The sequence below is a fragment of the Sus scrofa genome, chromosome 14, assembly GCF_000003025.6.
Source record: "Sus scrofa isolate TJ Tabasco breed Duroc chromosome 14, Sscrofa11.1, whole genome shotgun sequence".
Lineage (NCBI taxonomy): Eukaryota > Metazoa > Chordata > Mammalia > Artiodactyla > Suidae > Sus > Sus scrofa.
In genome coordinates, this window is record NC_010456.5 from 78576587 (window position 1) to 78603222 (window position 26636).

The 26636-nt window shown below is 41.8% G+C and overlaps 1 long non-coding RNA gene across 6 annotated transcripts in view; it reads left to right on the forward strand.

Moving 5' to 3' along the window:
- The window catches only part of LRMDA, a 1093708-nt gene that overhangs the window by 618754 nt on the left and 448318 nt on the right, over positions 1-26636 (forward strand). The window contains exon 6 of one of the 6 annotated variants that reach the window (XR_002338560.1): positions 1578-19075. The exons of the other annotated variants lie outside the window; for them this stretch is intronic. This is a non-coding gene — a long non-coding RNA (leucine rich melanocyte differentiation associated). Of the gene's footprint in view, positions 1-1577; positions 19076-26636 lie in introns of those variants that run through there. 6 annotated transcript variants of the gene reach the window in all.

Below are 26636 nucleotides of genomic sequence, written 5' to 3' on the forward strand. Positions count from 1 at the left end.
GGCAGCAGACCTCGGGCCACTTTCTTTCCCTGAATCCACGAGGTGCAACTTATTTCCCGTTATGCTGAATAAAATCGCTAACAGTTGTGGAAATATATGATATGGAGAGTAGAATCCTGGCAGATAAATGTATTGTTACCTGTTTCAGCATGTGGGAAATTAATTGAGTGATTCCTTTTGTAGCTATTAAAGTGTTAACAGTTTTCTTTATCGAGGCACCGATTTGATGTATTGCTCATGACTGCCTTTAGTTATTCCAGCTTTTGTAATTTTGTCCAAATGAAATAATTTATTTCTTGGCCTCTTTTTTTTTTGGTGAAAAGATTCCAGAGACAGCTCACATCACCAAATCAAACAAAGTATAACAAAGAGACTGTTTATAATATCTTGGGTTTCTGCCCATCCTCCAATACTCACTGTCGTGTATACATGCATTTTATAGACTAGATGCTACTTCTCCTGTCACTGTCTTTGACATGGAAGCTCTATACTGGGACTGGAAATCTGGAGGGGTCCCAAAGATGATCCCCATCATATCGGGGCAGGGAGAGTGTCACTCAGTGGTGTCCACAGCTGTTCTCAGGTTCTTTGTATCCAGATTTGTGAATCCTCATATAACCTTTTAATGCATAAAGAAGGGAGCATTGGCTTACTGTATCCATGAGGTAACTCAGGCCTGGAGACGTTATTTGGGCTGCCTGAGTCATTGGCCCATAATTGCTGAGCCCGAGCTTTACCTGTGTGTCTGATAGCAGAGCCCACCTTCTTCCACCCTGATCTGTGATCTGTGACCCCTGAGCACTGAGCTTAGCCTTGTACCACTGCATCTCTCTGTCCAAACATAACCTCCAGGGAGGGCCTTAGTGAAGCAAGCAGGTAAAAGCAGGAGTAGAAATGGGGAGGGAACTGATAGCAGGGAATGGCTTCTTAACATCCAGCAGGAGCCATTTCCCTGAGTCATTAGCACCATCAGCAGAAATGCTCTTCAAAGCTCCAAGTCAGTTTCTCATCAGTTATAGAATTAGCTCATTAGCTCATGTTTGCATGATCGACTCTACCATCTTTCCTAACTGTACTAAGCTTTAAAACATCCATTAATTATGTGAGGAGAGATCAAAATACTCTGACAAAGCAGGAGGACATTTGCCGGTTATCCTTTCGTAGACTCACATGGTTGCCAAACTGGAGAGGCCTTCAGAAATCACCTGGTCTGTGCTCTCACAGGGCAGAAAAGGCACTGGGAGAGGCTTAGTTCCCTGAAGCTCCACTGTCCCCCAGAGGCAGAACTGGGGACCAGAACCCAGCCACCTGGACTGACAGTTAAGTGTCCTCCTTACATGTGAGCTCTTTAAGTGAACTAGAGGAGTCTCTGTGTTCTTGGTTTCCCATCACACCGTTCACCTCTCTTGAATGCAGGCAATTCCCTTTTGTCTGCTGTTTGCGGAGAGATGCATTGGTACTTTTCTTGCAGATAGGAAGAGGCCAAATGAGCTCCTTGCTGAATTAATAAATCGATGTTAAAAAGGCTGGTTCTCGCCTGCTCACAGTACGTACAGACCTCTGTTTGTTCCTTGCAGGTGTGTATATACGCGCTCCATCTCTGTGTATCTATACATATGTATGTTCTGGGAGGTTTGTGTACATTCGGAGTCAGCTCCTAAGTGGAGAGCAATTTCCTCCCAGTGAAATGCCGACGCTTTGCTGCGCACACTTGGTGAAGACCTATTTTTCATCACAGAATCGGAATCTCAAGTTGGCTTCTCTCCTTTCCGAGGCTGTGGAGGCCTGTTATGCTTATTCGGCAGAATGCTCTGATGGATGATCCAGAGGCCCGTGATTTGGGGAGCTGTTTTCATTTTATTCCTGACATAAAGTATTTGGGAGAATGGAAAATGCCTCTCCAATCACAGCCCTTGCCTGGGAGGTAGAGCCGGGGCAGTCTGGGTGTTCCTCACTGACGCAAATGCAAAATCATCTAGCAACTTGTACCCCCCCCCCCCCCCCCGGCATGTCACAAAGGCTTTATTTGGTACCTGGCAGCCCCCGGTGCTCGAAGTGTGAGTTGGCTCTCGCTGCTGCTCATGATGACACATTTCTCCTTCACTGCTGCCTTCTAGCTTTTGTTTAAAAGCTGCTTTCCATCCGGGCTCTGATTGTTCTGTAGAAAGGTACTGTCATTCATTAGGAAGTGATAGCTAATGTTACAATGGACTCGTCTGGATGCCGTGTGTGTGTATTTGGTTAATGGACCTACAACAGTTAGGCTTTGCTCATTTCTAGAAATTTTAAAGAAAAAAAATGTATTTGTCAAGTATGAGCCATCAGATCAAGCCACTGTCAGTGCAGAGAGCCACAAGCTAGATGCATAGGTGGTGTAGCCCCCAAAGAAAGGCTTCTGTAATGACCAGACTGTGACCTCCACCTCCTCGCTCCTGGAAATGGAGATCAAAGTGGTGCAGAGGCCTGTCCAGGAGGGTGTGTGTGGCCGGCCTGCCAGCCCTGCACATCAGAGAGATGGCGCGAGCATCCGACAGTCAGAATTGCTTAATTATGTCCTGGCTTTGTAATTATTCATCCCTGTTCTGGCAAAGAGCACACTTGTCATTTCTTTGACATAATTATTTAAAGCTGAGCCCTCTTGTTTACAGACACATATAGGTAGTTGGCTACCAACTGTTTAATCTTTGGAATCTTATAGAAGTGATGGGGGGGTGGAGCAGCCATCAGGCAGCTGGACTGAGAACTACAGCCTGTATTAGGAAGTGTTCAGACATGTGTGTTTTTGCTTGTAATCATGGCCATTCTCTTATCGGTAAGATAGGGTCATAGGTTTGTTTGTGAGTGTTGATGTGTCCTTAAAAATACGTCTTCCGTGTCTTTACGTGGGCATGCCTAGGTTTCTGGTAATGTGTATCTTGTGTATTTGTGTCATTTTGCATAGTTATGAATATTTGTATATGTGTGTGTCTCTGAGTACTTGGGGAGGCTATAGTGTATGGTATGTATGTACGTGTATGTGTGAGTGAGAGACGGAGAAAGGGAGGGAGGAAGAAGGGAAAGTGATGTGTTAAAGAATAAATTTACACCTTCCAGAAATCTTTTTTATTCTTGTCCTTAAACTCAAAGTTAAAAGCTATCTGGGTATGAGGACCATGTGCTTCCCTGATTATACTATACCATTGTTCTCTTGAGAGTTGGGCCCAAACTTTCCTGAGTACCTTCAGTTTCTTCCCTCTGTGTCTATGTTTTGGTTTTAAAAAGACAGCAACCTAGGATAAAGACAGGAAGTGGAAGCATCTGGAACCCCACTCTTTGGTCGGAACAAAACAGCTGCTCACCCTGAGGGTGTCAGCTCCATGAGGGCAAGACCTTGGTTTTGTTTTTTCCTGTATCTCTAGGGCCTGGTCTCACACAAAGGTTCAGCCAACACTTGTTAAAACAGTGCCCTGTGAACGGACCATATTGGAAGGTCCATCATGAAAGAGAGTCCATTTTTCAATTGCCTCGATATGGTGCTCTGCAAAAGCAGGAAAGGGACTTTTACCTTAAGGAAATGGAGTAACTTGGATCTGTGTTTTGGCAGAAAAGAGAGATTCTGGGCTGCCTCTTTGTTTTTTCCAAAGGCCTTACCCTGGGATTACTTATGATGGCACAGCCCACAGCTGCCATGCTCCACAGCCACCATGGCTTCTCCAGGGGCAGCATCCATTGCTGGGGGTGGGGGGGTGGGAAGATGGGGGCAGGGGTACAATCTGAGCTTGTGGCCCCTGTCACTGCCCACATGTTTTCCAAGTCCTTTTCTTGGGACCCACCTGCTTAGGGCTTTGAGGAACTAGAAGGTAGCTTTTCTCAGAAAATATGTTGGGGCACTCCAGAAGTCTATGTGTAGTTAAAATGAGATTTTCCCTGTCTTAGTTGCTATTGTACCTTTTGTCTGTACAATAAAGGAGTACTGCCTCCTGGTTTGTTTGGTTCTTTTTTTTTTTTTTACTGCCTAGCCTAGTTCTTTGCTAAACACTGTCTTGTTCTAAAGCACAGTGTGTATGTCTTTCATATCTTTTCTTACCCTTATGTAGCCAATTGCAAATGTGTAAAAGTTTATCCAAAACTACCTCTAGGTTGGTTGCGATTACTAACATTTCCTCTATCCTCAATATTTTTAAGAATATATATTTTACATAAAACTAGGGCATGCCTGTAAATAAATATTGTAAACCGCGTGAACATACAGTTAAATACACAATAAGCCAGTATACCTTGAAAGCTCTCTACTGTGCCAAGCATTCAGAAAAAAACTAAAAATGTCAGTTAACTTTCTGGATATTCCTAACTACCTGAATATGTTAATGTTTTATGGTTCTTTTCTGTTTTCACACAGATGTTTCTTGTCTAGAGACATATTTAGGTTCTATTTTCAGTTACTTTATCGTAAATTTTGAAGGGAGGAAATTTCTTTTTAATTAATTTCTTTTTTGGAAGATGCTTTAGTGTTGTGCTGAGAAACAACTTCACCAGCCAAAAAAATTGCAGTTTGTTTGTTTTTCATTTTTCTTTCTGATTTCACAGTTTTCCTCATTCATTTGATGGAGGAATCACTTAAAGATTTTGTGTTTTTTTTTTTTTTTTTTCATCGTTAGCACCATGGCATTCTAGATCTCAAATACATGCTTTCAGAGTATTGCTTTTTTGGAGACAATTTTGGTAGCTTTTCTTGACCATGGCTTTGGATAGCAACTTTCTGAAGTCAGAGATAGACTCTTGTAGGGAAGTTGTGTCTATACTACCCTAGAAAAATCCTAGAGGTAGAAAACTGAAGTCCACAGGAGAAGGAAAGTGAAATAGAACTGTAGGTGATGGTAGTGGCCTCTTGGAGCCACTTCTGGAGGTCCTGGGGACCTGGCCAGGTGCTGAGCACATAGTAGGTGTCACTGTCCATTAAGCCCAATGCCTCGGTTGGAGTCACTGGCTTGTACAGCACCGCCATGGCCCAGCTCCATATTCTTCCTCTTTGTGGCCTCCAACATGCTGGCTTTTGTCCAAAGATACTTGGAGAGACATATGTTAGAGGATCATGAAAATAAGTGGCACTTTGGGGGGATTGCGATAAGTATCCCTCGGAGACTGGATAGAGTCTGCAACCTATCTGCTGGGAAAGTGTGGTAGATTTCATTTTTGGTCTAAAATTGTTCCTTTCCCTCTGTCCTTGCCATGGCTCCCTCCTCTCAGGGAGGAGTATACAACTCCATCCCATTGACATTGGCCTTGGCTATGTTGACCCTCGAGTCAAGGGGATGTGCGTGCAAGTGATAGCACGCCAGCTCTAGGCCCAGGCCTCGTGAGGTACCACCATGTGTTGCCACTCACCCTCTTGCACACATGCTATTTGCTATGGAAACAATGTGAGATAGGCATTGAGCAGAACTGAACTGGCCTGAAGCCTGAAGCAGAAATATTCCAGCCAACCACAGAGCTCTGTACAAGAAAGACATCCTTATCACAAGCCACCAGGGCTTTGGAGAGTAGTGTGACTGCAGAAGCCTGATACATAGGCCATCTGTGCTCACATTCTGTCCTCCGGTTCTTCCTTGGCCACTTACACCAGGGCTCTTAATGGAGACATGACTTGGGGTTTAGTGAAGTGAATGACAGTTTTTGGTATCACAGCAGCAACACTGGTAGGTTTTCTGGTTGCTTAACTAGTTAGGATCGCAAGGCCAGCCTCAGGTCGACTGGCTGCCTAGGGTTTATTATTCATTGTAATGAAACTTTCCTGATAATGTGAGTCAGAACAATACCTAGTATATATTAAGTGTACACTGTGTATTAGCTATTGTACTAGCAACTTAACAACACTGTCTCTAAATTTCTCCTTCAACTTGAATCTGCAGTTGATGATCGCAGAACTTACGTACATCACTTAAAATGACAGGGCAACGTGGATTCAGGTTCTTCCTCAGGCCTGCTTACACCCCTGAGCTCACACCCACCCCCTTCCCCAAAGACTTAATTTCATCAATTAGACATGGAGATACGATGAGAGGCAGGAGTGAAAGAGTGGGGAGATGAGGACATGGAACAGAGCCAGGGCTAACTTCGTAATTTTCACTTTGGACCTTGTGACCACTTCCTCCAGTGCATCGTGGTGATGTGCATGGGCTCAGCAGAGAATAGTGGGAGCCAGGTGGTAGAGGGCTCAGTTTGTTAGGCCACGTTTGCAACCTCATTTGAGCATGAGGAGGCACCTGGGCTGGGCCTGAAGTAGGAGGAAAGTGTGGGCAGGTCCGTGTTTGGATCCCCGGGTGTCTGGATGGGAGCGGTAGTGCTCTGGGCACAACGGGTGTTGGAGATCTGTGAAGAGGCAGCTGCTGGACTGAGGCTGCCTAGCATCCAGTGCACCCCGGCCACTGTTGGTGCTCAGGTGGCCACAGAGGTTAAAGATCTGGGCTTGAGAGTCCTGTCCTAACTACAGGGTGAAGTCTGGGTGGTATGGAGCAGCTCGGAGGCTGGCGGGAGGAGAAAGCCAGTGGGTGTCAGAGACCAGCCAGTAACTCCACTGGCAGTGGGTCTTTGGCATTCTAAGAAGTCCTTTGACAGTTTCTTACCCAAGAGATCCTGTCCCCTATGCTATCAGTTGCCTTAGTTTTGAGGAGTGAATTTAAGCCTACTTAACTGAGCACTAAGAAATCCTCATTCGTGTGATCCCTGCTAATGACTGAGATGGAGCCTTAATAGCCGATTATGTCTGTAATCTCTATGTTTCTAGCTCGACATTGCCTCGATCCACAGTAGAGGATGGTTTTTCGCATTTTGCTCTTGCAATTTAGTTTTGTTTTTGTTTTTTTTTTTCAATTGAGTTTGGTGAGGAGACATAAATAAAGATGTTTCCTTAAAAGTGTGTTCTCAGAGAATGCAGTTGGGGTGCTGATCTCAAGTGACCTATGTTTAGATCTCACATCAGCCTGTGTCTGTGTGCAGCTCAGGGCTTGGCAGGGAGCTTCCCTCCTGGGCATGTGTATTGTATTGCATATGTATGGGTCGGCTGGGCCAGCATCTTATCCTTTAGAGGCTTTACTCCATTTGACGCCTCCCCCGACACCCCCCCCCACACACACACCCTTTGCTTTGAGCTTTCTGATTCCAGGTCAGTGATGAGGAGGAGTGGGCTGGAAGTCCAGGGCCAACTTATCTGGAATGGAAGAAAAAGGCCAGGAAAAAGCATTCTGACAGTCTCAGTGCAGCCAGCCGAGGGCCTTGCTCTCCACCCTTCTGACCTCTAGGGCTTCACGAATCTCTGCCTTGCTGAGAAAGTCCCTTCTGGGCCCATCGCAACATTAGATGGTGGGGACTAAACCCTCGGGCACGTAGCCCTAGAAGGCAGGGAGGCCTGCCAGATGGATGGCTCACCAGGGAAGAGTCATAAACATTGCTCTGAAGCTAACTTGGATTACATGTTAATATTACCTGCAAGACCGTGGCCAACAGGGGAGGAGAAAACTAAGATGGCAGCATGGTCCCAATTTCTCCTCGTGGGTTCTGGTTATTTCTGAATTGCATGCAACTAATGGCAGATATCCTCGTCTGCTAGAGTTGCCGTAACAAAATACCACAGACTGCATGGTTTCAACAAGAGAAATTCCTTTTCTCATAGTCCTGGAGGCTCTAATTTAAAGCTGAAGGAGTTGGTGGGACTGGTTTCTTGAGCCCCTTCCCTTGGCTTGGAGGGGGCTGCCTTCTTGCTGTGTCTTCACATGGCTCTCTTCTTGGGCATGTACATCCTTATTCTTCGTGTGTCCTCTCATAAAGACACGTCATACTGGATAGGAGCTCACACAATGGCCTCATTTTATCTCAGTTACCACTTTAAGGGCCCAGTCTCCAAACATAGTCACGTTCTGATCTACTGGAGGTTAGACTTCAACATAGACCTTTGGGGAGGATGCAATTCAGTCCCTAACACCAGACGAGAAGAGTGAACTTTAAGAAGAGAATAGGAAAGGAAACTCATGAAAGTTTAGTGATGAAAGGCATGTCTCTGACATTTAACATTTACCTGTTCTTTCCATTGTCCCTCTAAGACTTAGAAGCAAAGTCAGCAAATAGAACAAAGGGGTAGGATAACCGTAGGTTATCCAACTTGGATGGAGGTAAAAGTCTTCACAGAGTTGAACTGAAATAGAAATTTCATCTGTTTTCCTGGGTGTGGCTGATATATACACTTTAGGTTCTCAGCCAGGTGAGTGCTGAGTGGTTTGCACAGGTAATAACCAGTATTAGTGGAGAGCTCCAGGAATGGCACCTACCCCACACAGTAGACTCAGTGAGAAACCTGATGCTCAGAGGAGAGCTTCTTCTCATGTGAAAAAAATTACCTCTGGGGGTGCCTTTTGCCCCAAATGTTTCCTTGTGGAGTAAAAAGAAGGGGTTTCTCATCATGAGGGAGAAGTCTTGACATGTGTCCACTGTTCCCTGTCTGTTTCTCCAGAACTCATTTCTCACTGTCAAGACCTCCAGGAGCATCCAGTTCCCAGGTAGCTGTTGGATCCTGCTTGTGAACTGGTTCCAAGTCTCTCAGACATGTGTTTTTGTCTCTTCGTTGTTTGTCTACCTGTGGCCACTATGGCTGGCTTCCAGCCCATGCCCACACTCTGTAGATCCATCATCACTGTCCCTCTGACCAGGCACTGTGATATTTCACAAGCACGGTGGGGCAGGTCTGCCCTTGGGGTCCTTGAAGGCTGGTGGTACAATTAGCTCTTTTATTTGCTTTTTTACTCCTTACAGCAGAATGTCTTAGATGAACAGACAGGGCAACATCAATAATGCACAGATGCTCTGTAATTGGGGCTTCCTTTGATGTTAATTTAGCGAAGTTCAGTGCTATTGTCAGTGATAGCAATTACGCACAGCCTTTTCACCAAGGACATTTTAGGATAATTTTATTTTTCATGTGCATTTTAAAATATCGCAATAAATTTTCAACTACATTACCTGAATTATAACTCATTATTTCTTTTTACAGAAAACTCATGCTCTCTGTCTAGGCTCCAGAGCTGTATCTTTTCTTTTTTGAAGTGGGGAATTTTGAAGTGGGGCTTCTACCTCATGGGCTTTTAACTCACGAGCGAAACTTAGACACGAGTCCCTCGTTTTTTTGCTGACTTTCTGGATTGTCGCAGGGGCTATCTGGCACCGTGACCTCCCCCATGTTTTATTTGGCCCATTTTTATTCCTTTCTCTCCCCCCCCCAACCCAACTTTCATTTTTGTTCTTGACATAATTCAAGAAGTTACCTCTGGCTGTTCTTTTGGGAAAGTTTAAAATCTGAATTTATTGTGGCTTTTGTATTCCACGGCAAACCTATGACTCTTAATTTGCTCACGGGCTGTCGTCAGATTTGCTCTTCCCCTTGGAGGCCAGTCTTATTCTGTTTCATGATGATGGTTACTACCTTCTGCTGTCTGTTTCTCCATTGTTAATAGCGGGACCGAAACATGTTTGATGCGGGAATTCAGTGAGATGATGTGTGTAAGAAGCGAACCCTGTCTCTCTGGTGCGTAGCTGGTGTTCTCAACGTGTGTCGTTTTAGAACAGCTGTGTTGTTGTGGCATTGCTTTTTCTTCTGCCTGTGTGGATGAACATGAGGAAGGTAATGTCAGCTTGAGTAGAGGGGCTTATTGGTTGCCTGGGGGCTGCCATAATAACCTATCATAAACTGGGGAGCTTGAACAACAGAACTTTATTTTCTCACAGTTCTGGAAACTGGAAGGTCAAGATCAGGGTGCCACATGGTCAGGTTCTGGGTGAGAGCCCTCTTCCCAGCTTGCGCATGGTCACCTCTCATTGTGTCCTCATGTGTCGGGGGAAGGCAGAGGAGGGGAGAGGGGGCAGAAGTGGGAGGGAGGTGAAGAGAGGGAGAGAGGAACAGAGAGAACATAAGCATGTGTGAGCAACATTGACTGATTGGTTGATAGATCTTCTTTTTATAAGGCTATGGTGCTGTTGGATGGGGGACCCATCCTTCTGTCCTCATTTAACCTAGTTACCTCCTAAAGACCCTATCTCCAGATATAGTCACATTTGGTATGAGAGCTTTATATGAATACATAAACCTATGAGTTTGGGGGCACATAATTCAGTTCCTAGATGGGTGTATTCTCCCTATATTTCTGGTGACTTAACTGAGTTTTCTGGGATTTATACTTAAATGTTTCTAAGGTTGTACTAAACACCTACTTCCTGATGAGAGTAAAATACCTGAATGAAAGAAATGTGGGAGGAAAAGAGATCCTCCTGTTCATTCTGGGGAGGCTGGGCCCCTAAGTTTGGGGGTCTCCCTAGGCACTACACAGGTCTTTTTGTTCTTATGGTGATGGTGAAGGGAGGGATCTGGGGCAAAGAGGAGGCACAAGAACAGTCAGTGGAGGATGGAAGACAGAGGGAGTCCTAGGGTTGCAGATGCAAATAGGAGCCAAGAGTCAGTGGTGCAGCCTCCCCAAGTGGGCAGCAGTGGGGCAGGGGTGTCTTCCTATAGGGCCCAAATCGAGCAAAGGATGCCTGGTACAAAACTAAGCCTTTAAGTCCTTTCCTTTTGGTGACCTTGGACTCAACTCCTTTGATCCTCCTCCAACTCCCTTGCTGAATCTGGAAGTCAAGGCCTTTGTCGAGATCCTGGAATTTGTCATTGGAGTTAGTCCCCTTTGGCCCCATAGTAAAATGGAGAAAATTAGGGAGTGAAATCTGGGGGCTTGTTACACATGTCCAAAGAATATTATCTCATCATTGAGGGGCTTTGAAAATCCAAGGTTGAGGTATTAGATCTCTGAATAATTAGAAAATAACCAAGAGCTGTATGACACCAAGCCACAGCTTCCCCCTCACTCCCCCCCAAATCTGTTTCAGTTCAGTATAATTTTTTTTTTTAAAGACTTCTGTACTCATTCTAATTTTTAGTCATCGGATGTTTTGGAAAAGATTAAATTACAAATTATTTTTTCTTCTTTGTGTTCAGAAAAGACTCAATCCCAATTTGTGACTTGTGCACTTTGAGATTACAGAGGCCTAACTGAAGCCCATGAATCACATTTGCTTAGGTGAAAATGAGTAGAATAAGTGAAACAGAGGAAGGAATGAAAAGCTGCGCCTTCTTTGCTTCCCCTCCCCTCCTCTTTTCCACATTAGATGACTAAATGTGCAACTTTGTTCACATAACTGCTACAAACAGTTCACTGTGTAGGCCAAACGCTCTCTAATGCAGTAAAATTAAGAAATAATATGCTTTGAAAGTGATTTATGAGTGTGGTTAAACTGCCAGATTTACAAAGAAATAGTTCAGATCTTGGGAAGCCTCAGGAGTCACGTCAAAAATGAATTTGACCATGATTTAAACTGCTACTTTTCTTACATGACATTTAATATGTGTACTTTGGAGGCCCATATGTCTTTAATAAAATAGCATTAAGTTTTAAATATGATATGAATGCAGCCAGTTTCTAAATTCATAACCTTTTCCACAACTCCAAAATGCTAACCAATAAGGGAGTCATACATGCAATAAAACCTAAACCTTAGAAAATAGCTTTTTATTAAAATGGTTAGACAGTTGGCAGCTGGGTTTGCAATGTAATAAATACTTACAGCATTGTGGGTTTATCAGACGTTGTTTACCCTCTAAGCAACTGGGACCAGACAACTAATTACAACCCTTGCGCAAAAGCAGTTCAGGCAGAGTCCCCCTGAATGTGTCAAAGAGGCGGAAGAGTTTTGTTGAGAGTGCTGGTTCGATCCTCAGAGAGCTGGGTTCAGATCTCTCTCCACCACTTAAAGGGATGTGACTTTGGCCAGGCTGCTCTGTTTGAATAATTTTCGAAGTCTGTGTCATAGAGACAGTATCACCTGCCATGCAGGTTTGTCATGATGATGAGAAGCAAATGAGCCAAGCCATCTGACCCGGGGCCTGGCACATAGTAGGTCCTCAGTAAAACAAGCAATTCTTTTGAAAACATTCTTTAACAAAAAAGTAGTTTAGGAGTTCCCTGGTGGCACAACAGCTTAAGGATCCAGCATTATCACTGCAATGTCTTAGGTCTGATCCCTGGCCCTAGAACTTCTGGCTGCCATGGGCACAAGAAAAAAAAAATTAGGCCAGATCATCTGGACCCTGTAGCAGTGATGTTCTGTTACAACTCTAGGAGGGCACTTAGAAAAGGTACACCGCTTAGCCAGGGCTCAGCGTGAGCCTCACAGAGAATGAATAGGCAGCTCCTTGCCTCACCACCCTGGGAAAAGTAAGAGCACGTCAGAACCAACAGGAAGACGTATCTGGGTTGCGGGAGCAGGAGCTATGTTAATGCCACTGTCGCTTAGCTGTTCCTGGAAATGAGGAGTGCAGGGCAGCCTCTTCCTGCCTTCTAGGCTTCCAGTTCATAGAAAATGAGAGTTCCTCTTGTAAGCTGTATTACATCACAGCAAAAGGTCTTCCAGTGCTGTTGCTGCTTTGGCGGTGTGTGTGTGAGAACAGATCTCTCTGTGGCATAGTTGGGAAGTACAGCTTCCCCTTCTCCATGTTTCCAGTTGCTTATATACAACTTTTCTGTCTCTCAGAGGAAATAGCCAGTCTGGCAGTGGTTTGATCGTGTTTGTCCATACAACTCAACGGTCTACCCTCCACAAACTTCCTAAGGAATTTAGGATTTCTGAATTTCCTAAAAAGTGAATTGTAGGTTATGTTTGAGTTTGGCCTTTGGATCTCAGAACTCACACTTAGGTGTGGTAATGGGAGATTAAAAGGCCCTGGGACTATTTTATTTTGATATTTTTTTGAAAAATAATGTTATACTCCCATTAAGGGGAATTAACAAAGAACATCTTTCAGCTGTATTCTCAACATGCTAACTCTTTGTCTTTTCATTTTGCTCTTTTCCCTTCCAAACCTAATCCTGTTCTATAGGTATTTTATGTGTTTTATGCTCTATTTTTTTACCTAACATTTTTGTTGCGCTACTTTGTTGTCTTCAAATTTATTATTTTTGTGGAATCTATAGTTCTTCATCAAATTGATATAAGCACCATCAGTTACCAAACCATTTTCCCACTTTTGCTAGATTTTAACCTTATATATAAAATACTGCTAGTTTTGTGTGTGTGTGTGTGTGTGAATGTGTACTTCGTTTAAATTATCCTTAGGGCAGTTTTACAGGGATGGTTTTATTGGATCACAGGCTATGGTCAGAAGAACAGTTTCAGGCGCTATATAAGAATGCCTAGGTACCATTTTCAAGTTGGCAGGCAGTCCATCCCAAATGAGTCGTCGTACGTACAAGGCTGGAGGCAGAATGTAGGTCAAAAAGGACACTTAACCTTTCCAAGACTGTCTTTGGGAATGGACTTCCTGAAGTCTTACTGGTTCATGTATTGGAATCTGTAGGAGCTCCCACAAAGCATGCGTTGACCTGCTAAGTTGAAGTCCCAGGGAATTACGGGTTCCCTAGAGCATCCTGAAAATTATTAACAGCATGCACTCCCGAACAGTGTGAATGTGCCTTTACACTGTTAGCCAAATCTTTGCATAATACCAATCATTCCACCTATAAAAGCACAAATATGTTATTGTTCTCGATAGGCAATTTAATACAGCTTTGGGGAGGCAAAAAGAGAAAAGAAGATTACAAGCTGGCTGATCTTGCTTTTATTTCTCTTAAATCTATCCACACTTCTCAGGGGTTGTACTTGTTTAAAGATTGTCTGCAACTGTGCAGCCTGTGTGATTTGGAAAGCAAATCAAACTAAATATGAAGTTTTCAGCATGTGTTGTTTTTAAACGATTTCATACATTTATTTCAAATATACATTTCTTCCCAAGTAGTGCTAAACCTATAATCATTTTCTTGTTATATTTCTTTTTGGGGGGATGGAGGCCAAGAGGGTGACTTAGTTTTGGAGTGGAAGGTTCCTATTAACATCTACCTCCTTCTTGTGCGGCATTATTCACAGCAGTGCTATTAAGGCTAATTATTTTCAGGTTTCTATCAAAGGGGAATATTTGAGCTGACAAAAAAAAAGAAGCATTTATTGGGAAGAAAAATGGCCTGTTTAAATAAGAAAGGGATCATTATCCCGTGCACCCTACCTCCCCCTCCCAGCTATTAGCCTATGTAGGGAGGAGGGGCCGGGAGACCCTCTGGGAGTCTGTGAGAGGAGGTTCTAGGGGCTGCTTGCTCAGAGATGCTTGGTTCCCCAAGAAGAGGCAGTGCTTTCCCCCTCATTTTTTTTTTTTTTTTGGCAGCCCATCTGGGTTGCTCATTGACCTTGGCCCTGATGTCAGTGTTATTTTCCTTCTCATCTTGGGTATGTAAAATTCACTGACCCTTGGTATGTAATGGAAAGAATATTGGCTGGGGAGCTGGGTGGATTAGTCAGGAAAGACCAACTACTGTAACAAATAGACACCATGTCTTGTGACTTCATCATTTTCAGTCCACTGAAGGTTTCTGGGTGGACAGTGAGGAGCACCTTGTCCATCAGGGACCTTGGTTCCTTCTGTCCAATGGCCCTGTGGTTTTCTTGGGGCTTGGAGAGAGACTAATTTTGGAAGCATTTTCACACACAATCTCATTTGAGCCTCACAGTGCTGATGAGAGTGATGAACTCTAGGCCACACTTTGTTTGACAAATATGGGATAGTAAGAGAAAGAGTTTGTGAGTTCCCATCATGGCTCAGTGGTTAACGAATCTGACTAGGAACCATGGGGTTGTGGGTTAGATCCCTGGCATCACTCAGTGGGTTAAGGATCCAGCATTGCCATGAGCTGTGGCACAGGTCGTAGATGTGGCTCGGATACCGCGTTGCTGTGACAGTGGTGTATGCCGGCAGCAACAGCTCCGATTGGACCCCTAGCCTGGGAACGTCCACATGCCACAGGTGAGGTCCTAAAAAGACAAAAAGACCAAAAAAAAAAAAAAAGAATGAAAGAGCTTGTGGGATTCCCTGAGTATTCCAGAGAGAAATGAAGGTCAGATTAGAACTCAAACCTCCTCTTGGCCCAGTACTTTGCAATTGTATAATATACAGGCTGTTTTGAGAATTTCTGGACTTAAGAGGACAGGGTCCAGGCAAGGAGAGCCTGAGTAACCAGGACACCCTGTCTCCTCAGTGGGCACAAAATGGCAATGGCAGATCTTCCAAAGGGGGGCACCATGGAACTCAGGCCAGTCCACACCTCCCCAAGGGGGTCTATCATTTTTCCAAGGGCCAGTCAGAGCAGCTTTCTGATGTGTTGTCCAAAAAAAGTGTCTATGCTCAAGAATAGAGTGGTTGGGTTGGCTTCCACGTGGTCCCAGATCTGCCTAATCAGGACTATATTGACTTAGTTTAGGACCACATTTTCCTCTTTTTTGGGGGGGAGGGGGGACTCCACCTCCTCTCCACCTCCTCCACATTTGTGGGAGGCAGGGACGTGATCTTGCCGTCACATTTGCTCTTGTATGTTCAGCCTACAATAGCTCCCAACTCCAAACCACCAGCGTTTGCTTTTGTAAACTGCAGAAGAAGGGCCTAGGGTGACATTCCTGCCCAAATCATAGGCTGAGCAAGAAGCAGCAAGGCCAGAGAGGCAGAGTGGGGTTGAGATGAGCTTGTCCCGGTTCCACCTACAATGCTTCAGCTTTAAAGCCAGGCTACTCTGCTTGTACCTAGAACTTGCAATGACTAGAGGCTGTTTTAAGAGAAAAATTATACTTCTCTTTTATTCAAAACAAACTCTCTAGCAGGGTGAAATTTTGAGATGTACCACAGGCAGCTGGAGAGCTTCAAGTCCTAGGAAAATGACAGTGTATTCACGCTTTCTGTTCTTTTTCTCCTGTAGGGCAGGTCATATGTCTTTGTCATGGCTAATGGCAATTTATGCTATCCATGACCACTGGGAAGGGAAAATATTCATATTTTAAAAATGCACAAAGACAGAGCTCTCCTGATTGGGGACATGGTCAGGCTAGAAGGGAGGGAGTTGAGTTTCCAAGGTCATGGTTTCTCAGTCTTTACTAAGAGGTCACCATTTATTTATGATCTTATTGTTTGAGTTTCAAGATTATGAAGAATTCTTCTGGTGTCTTTTGAAAAAGAGAGTTTGGAGAGATGACGGCCAAAGAAGCTGATGGAGATCCTGGACTTTTATGAAAATAGGGTACTTTTTAGTTTTGCCAAGCAGGGTTGGCATCCTCACCCAGAGGTTTAGATAGAAAAAGATGGGCAGAATTTTCAGGCCAGGTATGAAAATTAAATCTCCCAAACCTAAGATTGGTATTATCAAGCTATAAAAGAAGATGTTTTAGGTTGTTTCTCAGGACATAAACTCTGGTATTCTTGGCCCAGGTGTATAGAACTTACACTCTCACCTCTACCTCCACTCTAATAATGGGAGTGGAGCACCAGGAACTCCCATCTCTTGGGAATCTTTTAGGGGCTGCTCATTCATTGGAAGTAGGAGAACCAGCAGTAAGTGATGGAGACATTTGTTAAGGATGTGAGAGAGTTAATACTTAGGAGTCTCTCCCTTTCTTCTCCTTACGTCAAACAGCCAAAAAGGGACCTTAGGTTCAGCTTGTTGGAGGAATTTCTTTGTCACCTATTTCTCAGAGTTGGTACCCATTTGCCTATATGACTCAGTTTTTCAGTTATTTCTCTATCCATGCCTCCATCCATGCATTCATTGTCCACCCATCCATCCACCCACTCACCCATCCATGTATGCACGCACCCATCCCATCCATCCATCCCTCCCTGCCTCCCTCTCTCTCACATTTACTAAGTGTATTAGGCTCCTTGATATAATAAAATCAATTGAAACAGAGTCTGAGCCTTCTAGGGAAGGTAGACTTGAGCTTTTCTTTTATTTTGCTGCATTGATCTCTTCTACCTTCTACACATTTTTCCCCCTCTGGATGACTGATGAAGTATATGGATGCTATAGATTGAATGATTTAAATAACTTGAACTATACCTTATGCTCTTATTTCCTCTTTGTTAATCACATTCTTACTATTAGAGTCAGAGGAAAAGAATTTTTCAAAGGGAGTTTTAGATTTTTTTTTTTTTTTTGAGATTTGGCTCTGGGAGGAAGAGTCAGAGAGAGATCGAGTTGTGATTATGTGCATTTCTGTGTAAATGGGGATGATGCCTGTCCCTGCCTCTCCCTGGGCTGCCCATGTGGATTCTGCAGGGGAAGAACACAGCCCAGATCTCTTCAGGTGTACAGGGTTCTTGTGTGAGGAGCCATACATGGCTTTCAACAGTAAAGTCTCCAATGAATTAGGGTGGTTTGGAAAAGTGATGGGGCTTCAATTAGATGGACACCATAGGGAATAATATTCAATAGGAGAAAAAGTCTTGATGTCAAAATATGTAAATCAAAGGGAAGGGCATGAGAACTATGGGAAGGAAATAAGAAAACAAGCAAAGGAAATTAGAATATTTTCTCCCAGAGATTATTGTACACAGAGATCAGGCTGCATCTCAAATCTAGAATCATCTGGTAATAATGGAGAGGACACTCGTAAAAAGTGCTATGGTTAGGTCATCATGTTGCAGTTTTTATAGTGGTGGGATAAGGAAAAGAACCTGACTTCATCCTGCTGATCTATTTCGGTTGGGCTATTACCTAGTAGGACTTTTGTGAACTTCATTGCACAGAACCATCTGTCTAGGGTGCCTGTGGTTGTTTGATGCCAGCCATGAGTTTTGCATTGTGATTTCTGACCTCACTTCTCACTGTTCTTCAGTGTGATTTTCATTTCATGTCACTCAGTTGATGTCTCAAGTTTTTTTTTTCCTTCCTCTTCCTTTCTGTCTATCAAAAGAGGTATTTGATTATTATTGCTGACCTAATATCTTCACTTTACTCATGCTCCCTCTGGAAAACCTTTTTTTTCTCTCCCTCTCATTAATTCCTCACATCCTCCATGATCCAACTCAGACCTTGCTCTTTAGGAAACCTTTTAATGGAATTAGGGCCTTAGTAACTCCCCTACCTAAGATCTACCCTTTAACTAGTCACTTACAAACCATATTATATTTTCTAATATTTGCATGTATCCATCTTGCTTTCTCAGCTAGGAGGGTGGAAAACGTATCTAATATATTTTCTGTGTATTAAATGTATCTAATATATTATATCTCATGGGGCCAAACATGGGGATGACCCCAAACTATCCTTGGTATTTATCACCTCCTGCTACATTTAGCAGATCACCTTCTTTGTCATGACCAGTCACCAGAGAAGACCCAGCATGCACCAGCACTCAGTTCTCCTATCACATGGTACTCTGCACCTATGTTTATGAGACCCTGACTAGCCTTGGGCCAGAGGGAAATTCTATAATTTATTTGGTTGCGTGCTAGAGGTCATACCACAAGGCCACTGTCCACATATCAGCTTTGTCTCAGGAGCTGACTCGTGCTTTTCATATAAATCATAGTGAGTTGTCCATTATAAACACCTTGTAAAACTCAAAGGCTTTATGGCTGTTATTAGCTACTGCATTATGATTTACTAGCTAATTTAGGCTGATGTGTGGATGAGTGTATCCAGGGCACCATGTGTCCCATCTCCATACAGCAGAGAGTAGAAGAGACTATGCCCTCAGAAACAAATGCCTCTTCTAAAAGTCGGAGTGTGCTTATGTTTTATTTTTTATTATTTTTATTAAACATTTTTATTGACAGATAGTTGATTTCTAATATATTATAGAGTTTCAGAGCTATAACTTAGTGGTTAAATACCTTTTAAAAGTTACTACAGGAAAATAGCTCTAATTCCCTGTGCTACAGAATATGTCCTTGTTGCTTACCTATTTTATACATGGTAGTTTGTATCTCTTAATCCCACACCCCTAACTTGTTTCTACGCTATTCCTGCTCCTCTTTGGTAACCACAATTTGGTTTTCTATATTTCTGAATATGTTTCTGCTTTGCTATATAAGTTAATTTTTTTTTTAGATTCTACATTAAGTGATATCATATGGTATTTGTCTTTGTCTGTCTGATTTATTTCACTAAGCATAATATTCTGTAGGCCATACATGTTGCTGTAAATGGCAGAGTTTTGTTCTTTTTTATGGCTGAATAGTATTCTGATATATATGTATACCACATCTTCTTCGTCCATTCCACTGTTGATAGACATTTGGGTTGCTTCCATTTCTTGGCAATTGTAAATAGTGCTGCTGTGAACATAGATATGCATGTATCTTTTTGAATCAGTTTTTTTTTAATCAGATATATACCCAGGAGCAGAATTACTGGATCATGTGGTTGTTCTATTTTTAGCTTTTAGAGAAACCTCCATACTGTTCTCCATAGTGGCTATACCAAATTATATTCCCACTGGCAGTGTATAAAAGTTTCCTTTTCTCCACATCTTCTCCAACATTTGTTATTTGCAAACTTTTTAATGATACCACCATTCTGACAAGTGTGATGTGATAGCTCATTGTGGTTTTGTTTTCCATTCTCTAATAATTAACAATGTTGAGCATCTTTTCATTTGACTGTTGGCCATCTGCATGTCATCTTTGGAGGTGTGCTTATGTTTTAAGTGAGCAGATGAGCCATCTCTCCTCTCAGGATGGTCTATGTCTTTATGACGCCTCCATCCAAGAACCTTAGTGGGAAGCAATAGCCAGTTTTGCTTTTAGCAGCTGCACTAAAAGCCTTCTGTATTGAGAAAATAGAAGAAAATAAAGTTGAGAGAAAAATATCTAGAATGGCCCTGGTGACACCTTTATGTTTCCCAGTATGTTCAGCATCAAATTTTTTATCAGCCTCCAGTTAGTAGTATTCACATTTAACACATGTCCACTTCTTAAATATAGTATCACTGTTAGGTTACCTATGATGTGTTTGTTTATGTAAAATTTGGGTTGTGTACAGAATAATATATGTTCTATATACATCCATTTTATTCATGTGTTATGTTTTCATTTTCTTTTTAACCCTACTAATTGCCTGAGACAAAAGAAATCCATCTCTGTAGGTAGATTTGAGAATATGGACTAAACTGGGCCCAACTTAGGTACTAGGTTTGTAGTTTATTAAGAAGGGGGAAAAATCATCTACAGAAACACACTGATGTATGAATATGAAACATATATGTATAAACATAATTGTTTACCAGAGGAGCACATTTTTATGTTCATATGTATTACATGTGTAGCAATATATGCAGTATATGCATGTTATCTAATGTGGATGTTAAAAATTCTCTTATTCTGTTGTGTAGACTTATACTTTGATTAGCTTACACTTAATTGACTACATCTCCTCCTATTTAAGATTTCAATGACATCATTCCAGAGAACCCAGTAGCATGAAAATGAGATAGTTCTTTGCACTTCCAAATCTTAGTCCTTCAGCCTCCAACTACTAACTTGACCCAGCCTTTCCTCAGCCTAGGCCTCTGTGCCTGTCACTATGGAGCAAGCTATTCAAACTAAAGAGGTTTGTCTCCTAAATGGTTGCATCAGTCTCTGCTCTCATTCATAAAGGCCCAAAACAAAGATTTATTTGTTTCACTTATAGTTTGTGGCATTGTTCATGGATTTCTGGTGTGATGAGCCAGAGGTAGAAAGCCTTTGCACCAGTGACTCAAAGAAAACCTGTCCAGCATTTTCCATTAGTTGTTCATTGCTCACCTAGAATTGGTTTAGCCAGTAATATCAAGTAATTACAGGGAACAAAGCTAAATGAGATCAAATGTACTAGAAGTCAGTGAAGTGCAAATTAGTATAAGGCTAAGTTGTTAAGTAGATCAACGAAACAGACCAATTGCTAGAAATTAAATTGAATATGTCATAAAAACACTCCCTACAAATAAAAGTCCAGGACCAGATGACTTCACAGGGGAATTCTACCAACATACAAAGAGGAACTTATACTCATCCTCCTTAAACTTTTTCAAAAGTTTGAAGAAGAAGGAACACTCCCAAAGACATTCTATGATGCCACCATCACCCTAATTCCAAAACCAGACAATGGTACTACCAAAATAGAAAACTATAGGCCAATATCTTTGAATATAGGTGCAAAAATTCTCTTAACAAAATTTTAGCCAACCAAATCCAACAACATATAAAAAAGATCATATACCATGACCAGGTGGGATTCATCCCAGGTTCACAAGGATGGTTCAACATACACAAATCAATCAACGTCATACGCCACATTAACAAAAGGAAGAGTCAAAAACCACATGATCATCTCAATAGATGCAGAAAAAGCATTTGACAAAGTCCAAAATCCATTCATGATAAAAACTCTTACCAAAGTGTGTATAGAGGGAACATAGCTTAACATAATAAAAGTCATTTATGACAAAGCCGCAGCAAATATAATACACAGTGGAGAAAAGCTGAAAGCCTTCCCACTAAAATCTGGAACAAGACAAGGATGCCCACTCTCACCACTGTTATTCAACATAGTACTGGAAGTCCTAGCCACAGCAATCAGACAAAAAACAAAAAACAAAAAACAAAAAACAAAAAAAAAAAGAAAGAAAGAAATAAAAGGCATCCAAATAGGAAGAGAAGAGGTAAAACTGTCACTGTATGCAGATCACATGATACTATATACAGAAAATCCTAAGAACGCAACCCAAAAATTACTCGAACTGATCAACAAATTTAGCAAAGTAGCAGGATATAAGATTAACATTCAGAAATCAGTCACATTTCTGTATACTAACAATGAACTAGTAGAAAATGAATACAAAAATACAATACCTGTTAAAATTGCACACCCAAAAAATCAAATACCTGGGAATACACCTGACCAAGGAGGTAAAAAGCTTATATGCTGAGAACCATAAAACATTAATCAAGGAAATTAAAGAAGATGTAAAGAAATGGAAAGATATCCCATGCTCCTGGGAAGGAAAATTAATATTGTAAAAATGGCCATACTACCCAAAGCAATCTTCAGATTCAATGCAATCCCTATCCAATTACCCACGAGATTTTTCACAGAACTACAATAAACAATCCAAAAATTTATAGGGAACCACAAAAGACCCAGAATTGTCAAAGCAATTCTGAGGAAGAAAAACCAAGCAGGAGGCATAACTCTCCCTGGGTTGAAAAATTAATATTGTAAAAATGGCCATACTACCCAAAGCACCTCACACCAGTCAGAATGGCCATCATTAATAAGTCCACAAATAACAAAAGCTGGAGGAGAAAACGGTGTGGAGAAATGGGAACCCTCCTGCACTGTTGGTGGGAATGTAAGCTGGTATGACCTCTATGGAGAACAGTATGGAGGTACCTTAGAAAACTATACATAGAACTACCATATGAGCCAGCAATCCCACTCTTGGGCACATATCCAGACAAAACTTTCCTTGAAAAAGACACATGCACCCGCATGTTCATTGCAGCACTATTCACAATAGCCAAGATATGGAAACAACACAAATGTCCATCAACAGATGATTGGATTAGGAAGATGTGGTATATATACACAGTGGAATACTACTCAGCCACAAAAAAGAATGAAATAATGCCATTTGTAGCAACATGGATGGGACTAGAGACTATCATACTGAGTGAAGTAAGTCAGAAAGAGAAACACAAATGCCATATGATATCACTTAGAACTGGAATCTAATATCCAGCACAAATGAACATCTCCTCAGAAAAGAAAATCATGGACTTGGAGAATAGACTGGTGGTTGCCGAGGGGGAGGGAGAGGGAATGGGATGGATGGGGTTCTTGGGGTTAATAGATGAAGACTATTGCCTTTGGAATGGACTGGCAATGAGATCTTGCTGTGTAGCACTGGGAACTATGTCTAATCACTTATGTTGGAGCATTATAATATGAGAAAAAAGAATGCATATGTGTGTATGTGTAACTGGGTCACCATGCTGTACAGTAGAAAATTGACAGAACACTATAAACCATCTATAATGGAAAAAAATAAAAACCGTTATATAAAAAAATAAGAAAAACAGAATATACAATGGCTAATAAATAGTAACTGTACTAAGATGTACTGTCAATATTGTGTCTGTCGTGAAAAGCTGTGTATGTTACTCCGCAATCTGTGGAAAGGTCAATCTTATTTTTACTTAATTTCAATAAATGATCATATAATTGGAGGGTTCAAGGAAAAAAAATGTTTGCACCTATTAGACTAGAATAATTAAAAAGCCAGATAATTGTAAATGTTGGTGGGATATGGGGCTCTGGGGACCCTCATGCACTGCTGGTTGGAGTCCAGGCTGGCTCTATTGAATTGCATTAATATTACTCATACCCTCTGACCCAGCAATTCCATTCTAAGATATACATCCCAATACAATGCTCACATTACCAAAGGAGGTATGTATGAGGATTTTCATTACAGTATTGTTTGTGGTGGTGGAGAGGTGAAGTCAGTTCTGGGGATTATGGGACACCTGCCTTGGAGAACTGTGTAACCATTCAAAACAAGGATTAGGTGGGTGCATGGTGACAGGGGCTAGACTATATTAACTACATTTTCTGATTTTCTGTATTCTTGATGCCTTGGTGTCTGGGGCTGACTCTGGCGACACGCCCCCTCCCAGGGCCTACCAGTTCTTAGAGATGGTTCATGACTCACCTAGAATGCCTAACCAATCCAGAACCTATACTCTGTCTTGTGCCCACACTCCAGGAGACAATATTCCTTTGCCCTCAGCATCTCAGAGCCAGGTACCCATCAACTTACCATAGCCACTACACCCCAGAGCCTGCTAAAATCATCGACACTAGCCATTCCTCAGCCTGCTTACCTTGCCTCGCCCATTACTTCCTCAAACACACACACACACACACACACACACACACACACACACAAGCCTTTTGCCCATATTTTCCCCTCACTGTCTCTGCCTCCTAACGAGCCCTGGTGTTTCCCCATGTGACCCTGCATGGCGTGACACCCCCCCACCCCTCACTTATAAAACGTGAGTAATGAGCTTTCTTCTCAGTGGCAGACATCTCCTGGTCTGATGGCCACACCATACCTGAATAATAATAATAAAATCTTCATTTTAAAATATTGATATTGAAAAATAGTGATTAATTTTAAAACTAAGGAAATATATACATGATACTATTTCAATATTGTAAAACATGTAGAAACAAAACCACAAACATGTTTTGTAAGGACTCATTTTAACATTAGAGTGGGTGTGTGTGGTGGGAAAGGAAATTAAAATGGAATATATAGGGGGATAAAAGAAACAAATGAATAAAAGAGAAGCCCTGGAGATAGGGAGCATGGAGGAAATACCTTCTCTGACTTCTGTGAGCTTTCACCTGCAGCTATAAACAGGAAAATGTATCTGGTAACCCTAGACAGTAGCGTCCATGAGTGCCAGGCATCCTCTGGACAGGCCATGCTACAGGAATCCAGGGGTGGACGGGGCTTGCTGCAGGCTTAGTGCTTTGGAAGACACCTATTCCCCTCAGGTCCATTACTGCAGCATTTCTACAGGTCTGTTCCAGAGAGGACTGGTTTTTTGAGATGCTGTACTTAAAGGGTTGCTACAATTAAGTAAGGTGGGAAGTGCTGCATCCCCTGCCCTTGTTGGGAGCTATCTAACTTATATTGGGATATCATCAAAGGCTCTAGAGTACTGCAGGAAAGCAAGTAGTTGGTTGAAACTTACTTAACTCTGTGTCTCCCAAAGAGTTAAGTAAGCCACTGACAACTCCTGAAATCATTTGACCATAAAATCCTTCCTTGTGATACCTATTTATCTGGCTACTATGAGAAGGATGAGGTTCAAGAGTGAACCTCTGAGAACCTTGAATTGCTCATGGCTAAAGACTCTATCTTACAGAGGGCTTGCCACATAGCAATCTCCCAAGTAACGTTTATGAACCCAGGAAGAGGTGTTTGTATGACCTAGACGAGTGGTTCAGGGACAGGAAAACTTGGTGGAAAAGGAGCCCTTGACTTCTGTGCTACTTCTTTCTCAGTACTGAGGGGGCTCAACAAAAATCATATGGTGTTTTTTTTTTGTTTGTTTGTTTTGTTTTGTTTTGTTTTTTAAATCAGAAGAACAACAGGTCAAGTCCCAGCTCTTAACCATTATGACCTTCAGCTAGTCCTTTAAATGTGGTTCAGTTTTCTTACCTGTAGAATGCAGGTTACAATATTTAATTTCATAGGTGCATGGTGAAATAATAGTTAGAAACATTACTATGCTCTATATTAGATTCCAGATATAAGAGATATCCTATGGTATTTGTCTTTATCTTTCCGACTGACTTCACTCAGTATGAGAGTCTCTAGTTCCATCCATGTTGCAGCAAATGGCAGTATTTCATTCTTTTTTATGGCTTAGTAGTATTCCACTGTGTATGTATACCATTTCTTCCTAATCCAATCATCTTTCGATGGACATTTGTGTTGTTTCCATGTCTTGGCTATTGTGAATAGTGCTGCAATAAACATGCGGGTGCATGTGTCTTTTTCAAGGAAAGTTTTGTCTGGATATATGCCCAAGAATGGAACATTCCACAGAAAAGAAAATCATGGACTTGGAGAATAGACTGGTGGTTGCCAACAGGGAGGGGAGGGAGTGGGATGGATTGGGAGCTTGGGGTTAATAGATGCATACTCTTGCCTTTGGAATGGGTTAGCCATGAGCTCCTGCTGTGTATCACTGGGAACTGTCTAGTCACTTATGATGGAGCATGATAATGTGAGAAAAAATAATGTACACGTGTGTGTAACTGGGTCACCATGCTGTACAGTAGGAAAAAAAATAACATTTTGGGGAAATTTAAAAAAAAAGAAAATTAAAAAAAAAGAAATAATATTATGTAGTGTACCTGGCAAGTAGTAGTGGGTTAATAAAAATTAGCGATTTTTAGCAAAGACATGGAAGCAATGTAAGTATCCATCAACAGATGAATGGATAATGAATATGTGGTATGTACACACACACACACACAAGAATATTACTCAGCCATAAATAATGAAATAATGCCATTTGCAGAACCATGGGTGGACCTAGAGAATATCATACTAAGTGAACTAAGATACAGAAAGACAAATATGATATCACCTATATGAGGAATCTAAAAACAATACAAATGCCAATACAGAAACAGACACAGAAAACAAACGGTGATTACTAAAGGGGAAAGATGGGCAGGAATAAATTAGGAATATGGGATTAGCAGATACAAACTACTATATATAAAATAGATAAACAACAGGGATTTACTGTATAACAGGGAATTACATTTAATATTTTGAAATTACTTACAGTGGAAAAGAATCTGAAAAAAATGTTACTGAATCACTTTGCTGTAACCTGAAACTAACACAATATTGTAAATCAGCTACACTTCCATAATATTTTTAAAAAAATTCATGTAAAAAAGTTATAGTTATTACCAGAATTATTAATTCTTAAATCTTTTCTGAAGACTAATAGCAAATCTATTCACTACAAACTAAAATGAACACAGAGGGGGCTTATTCAAGGTCATACAGCTCACAGCTATTAGCAGAGCTGGGCCTGGATCTGCTTCTCCCAGGTCCTGATTCAATGTAATTTTCATTACCCTGAACCAAGGATCCTTTTGCCTGTTTCATGATTAAAG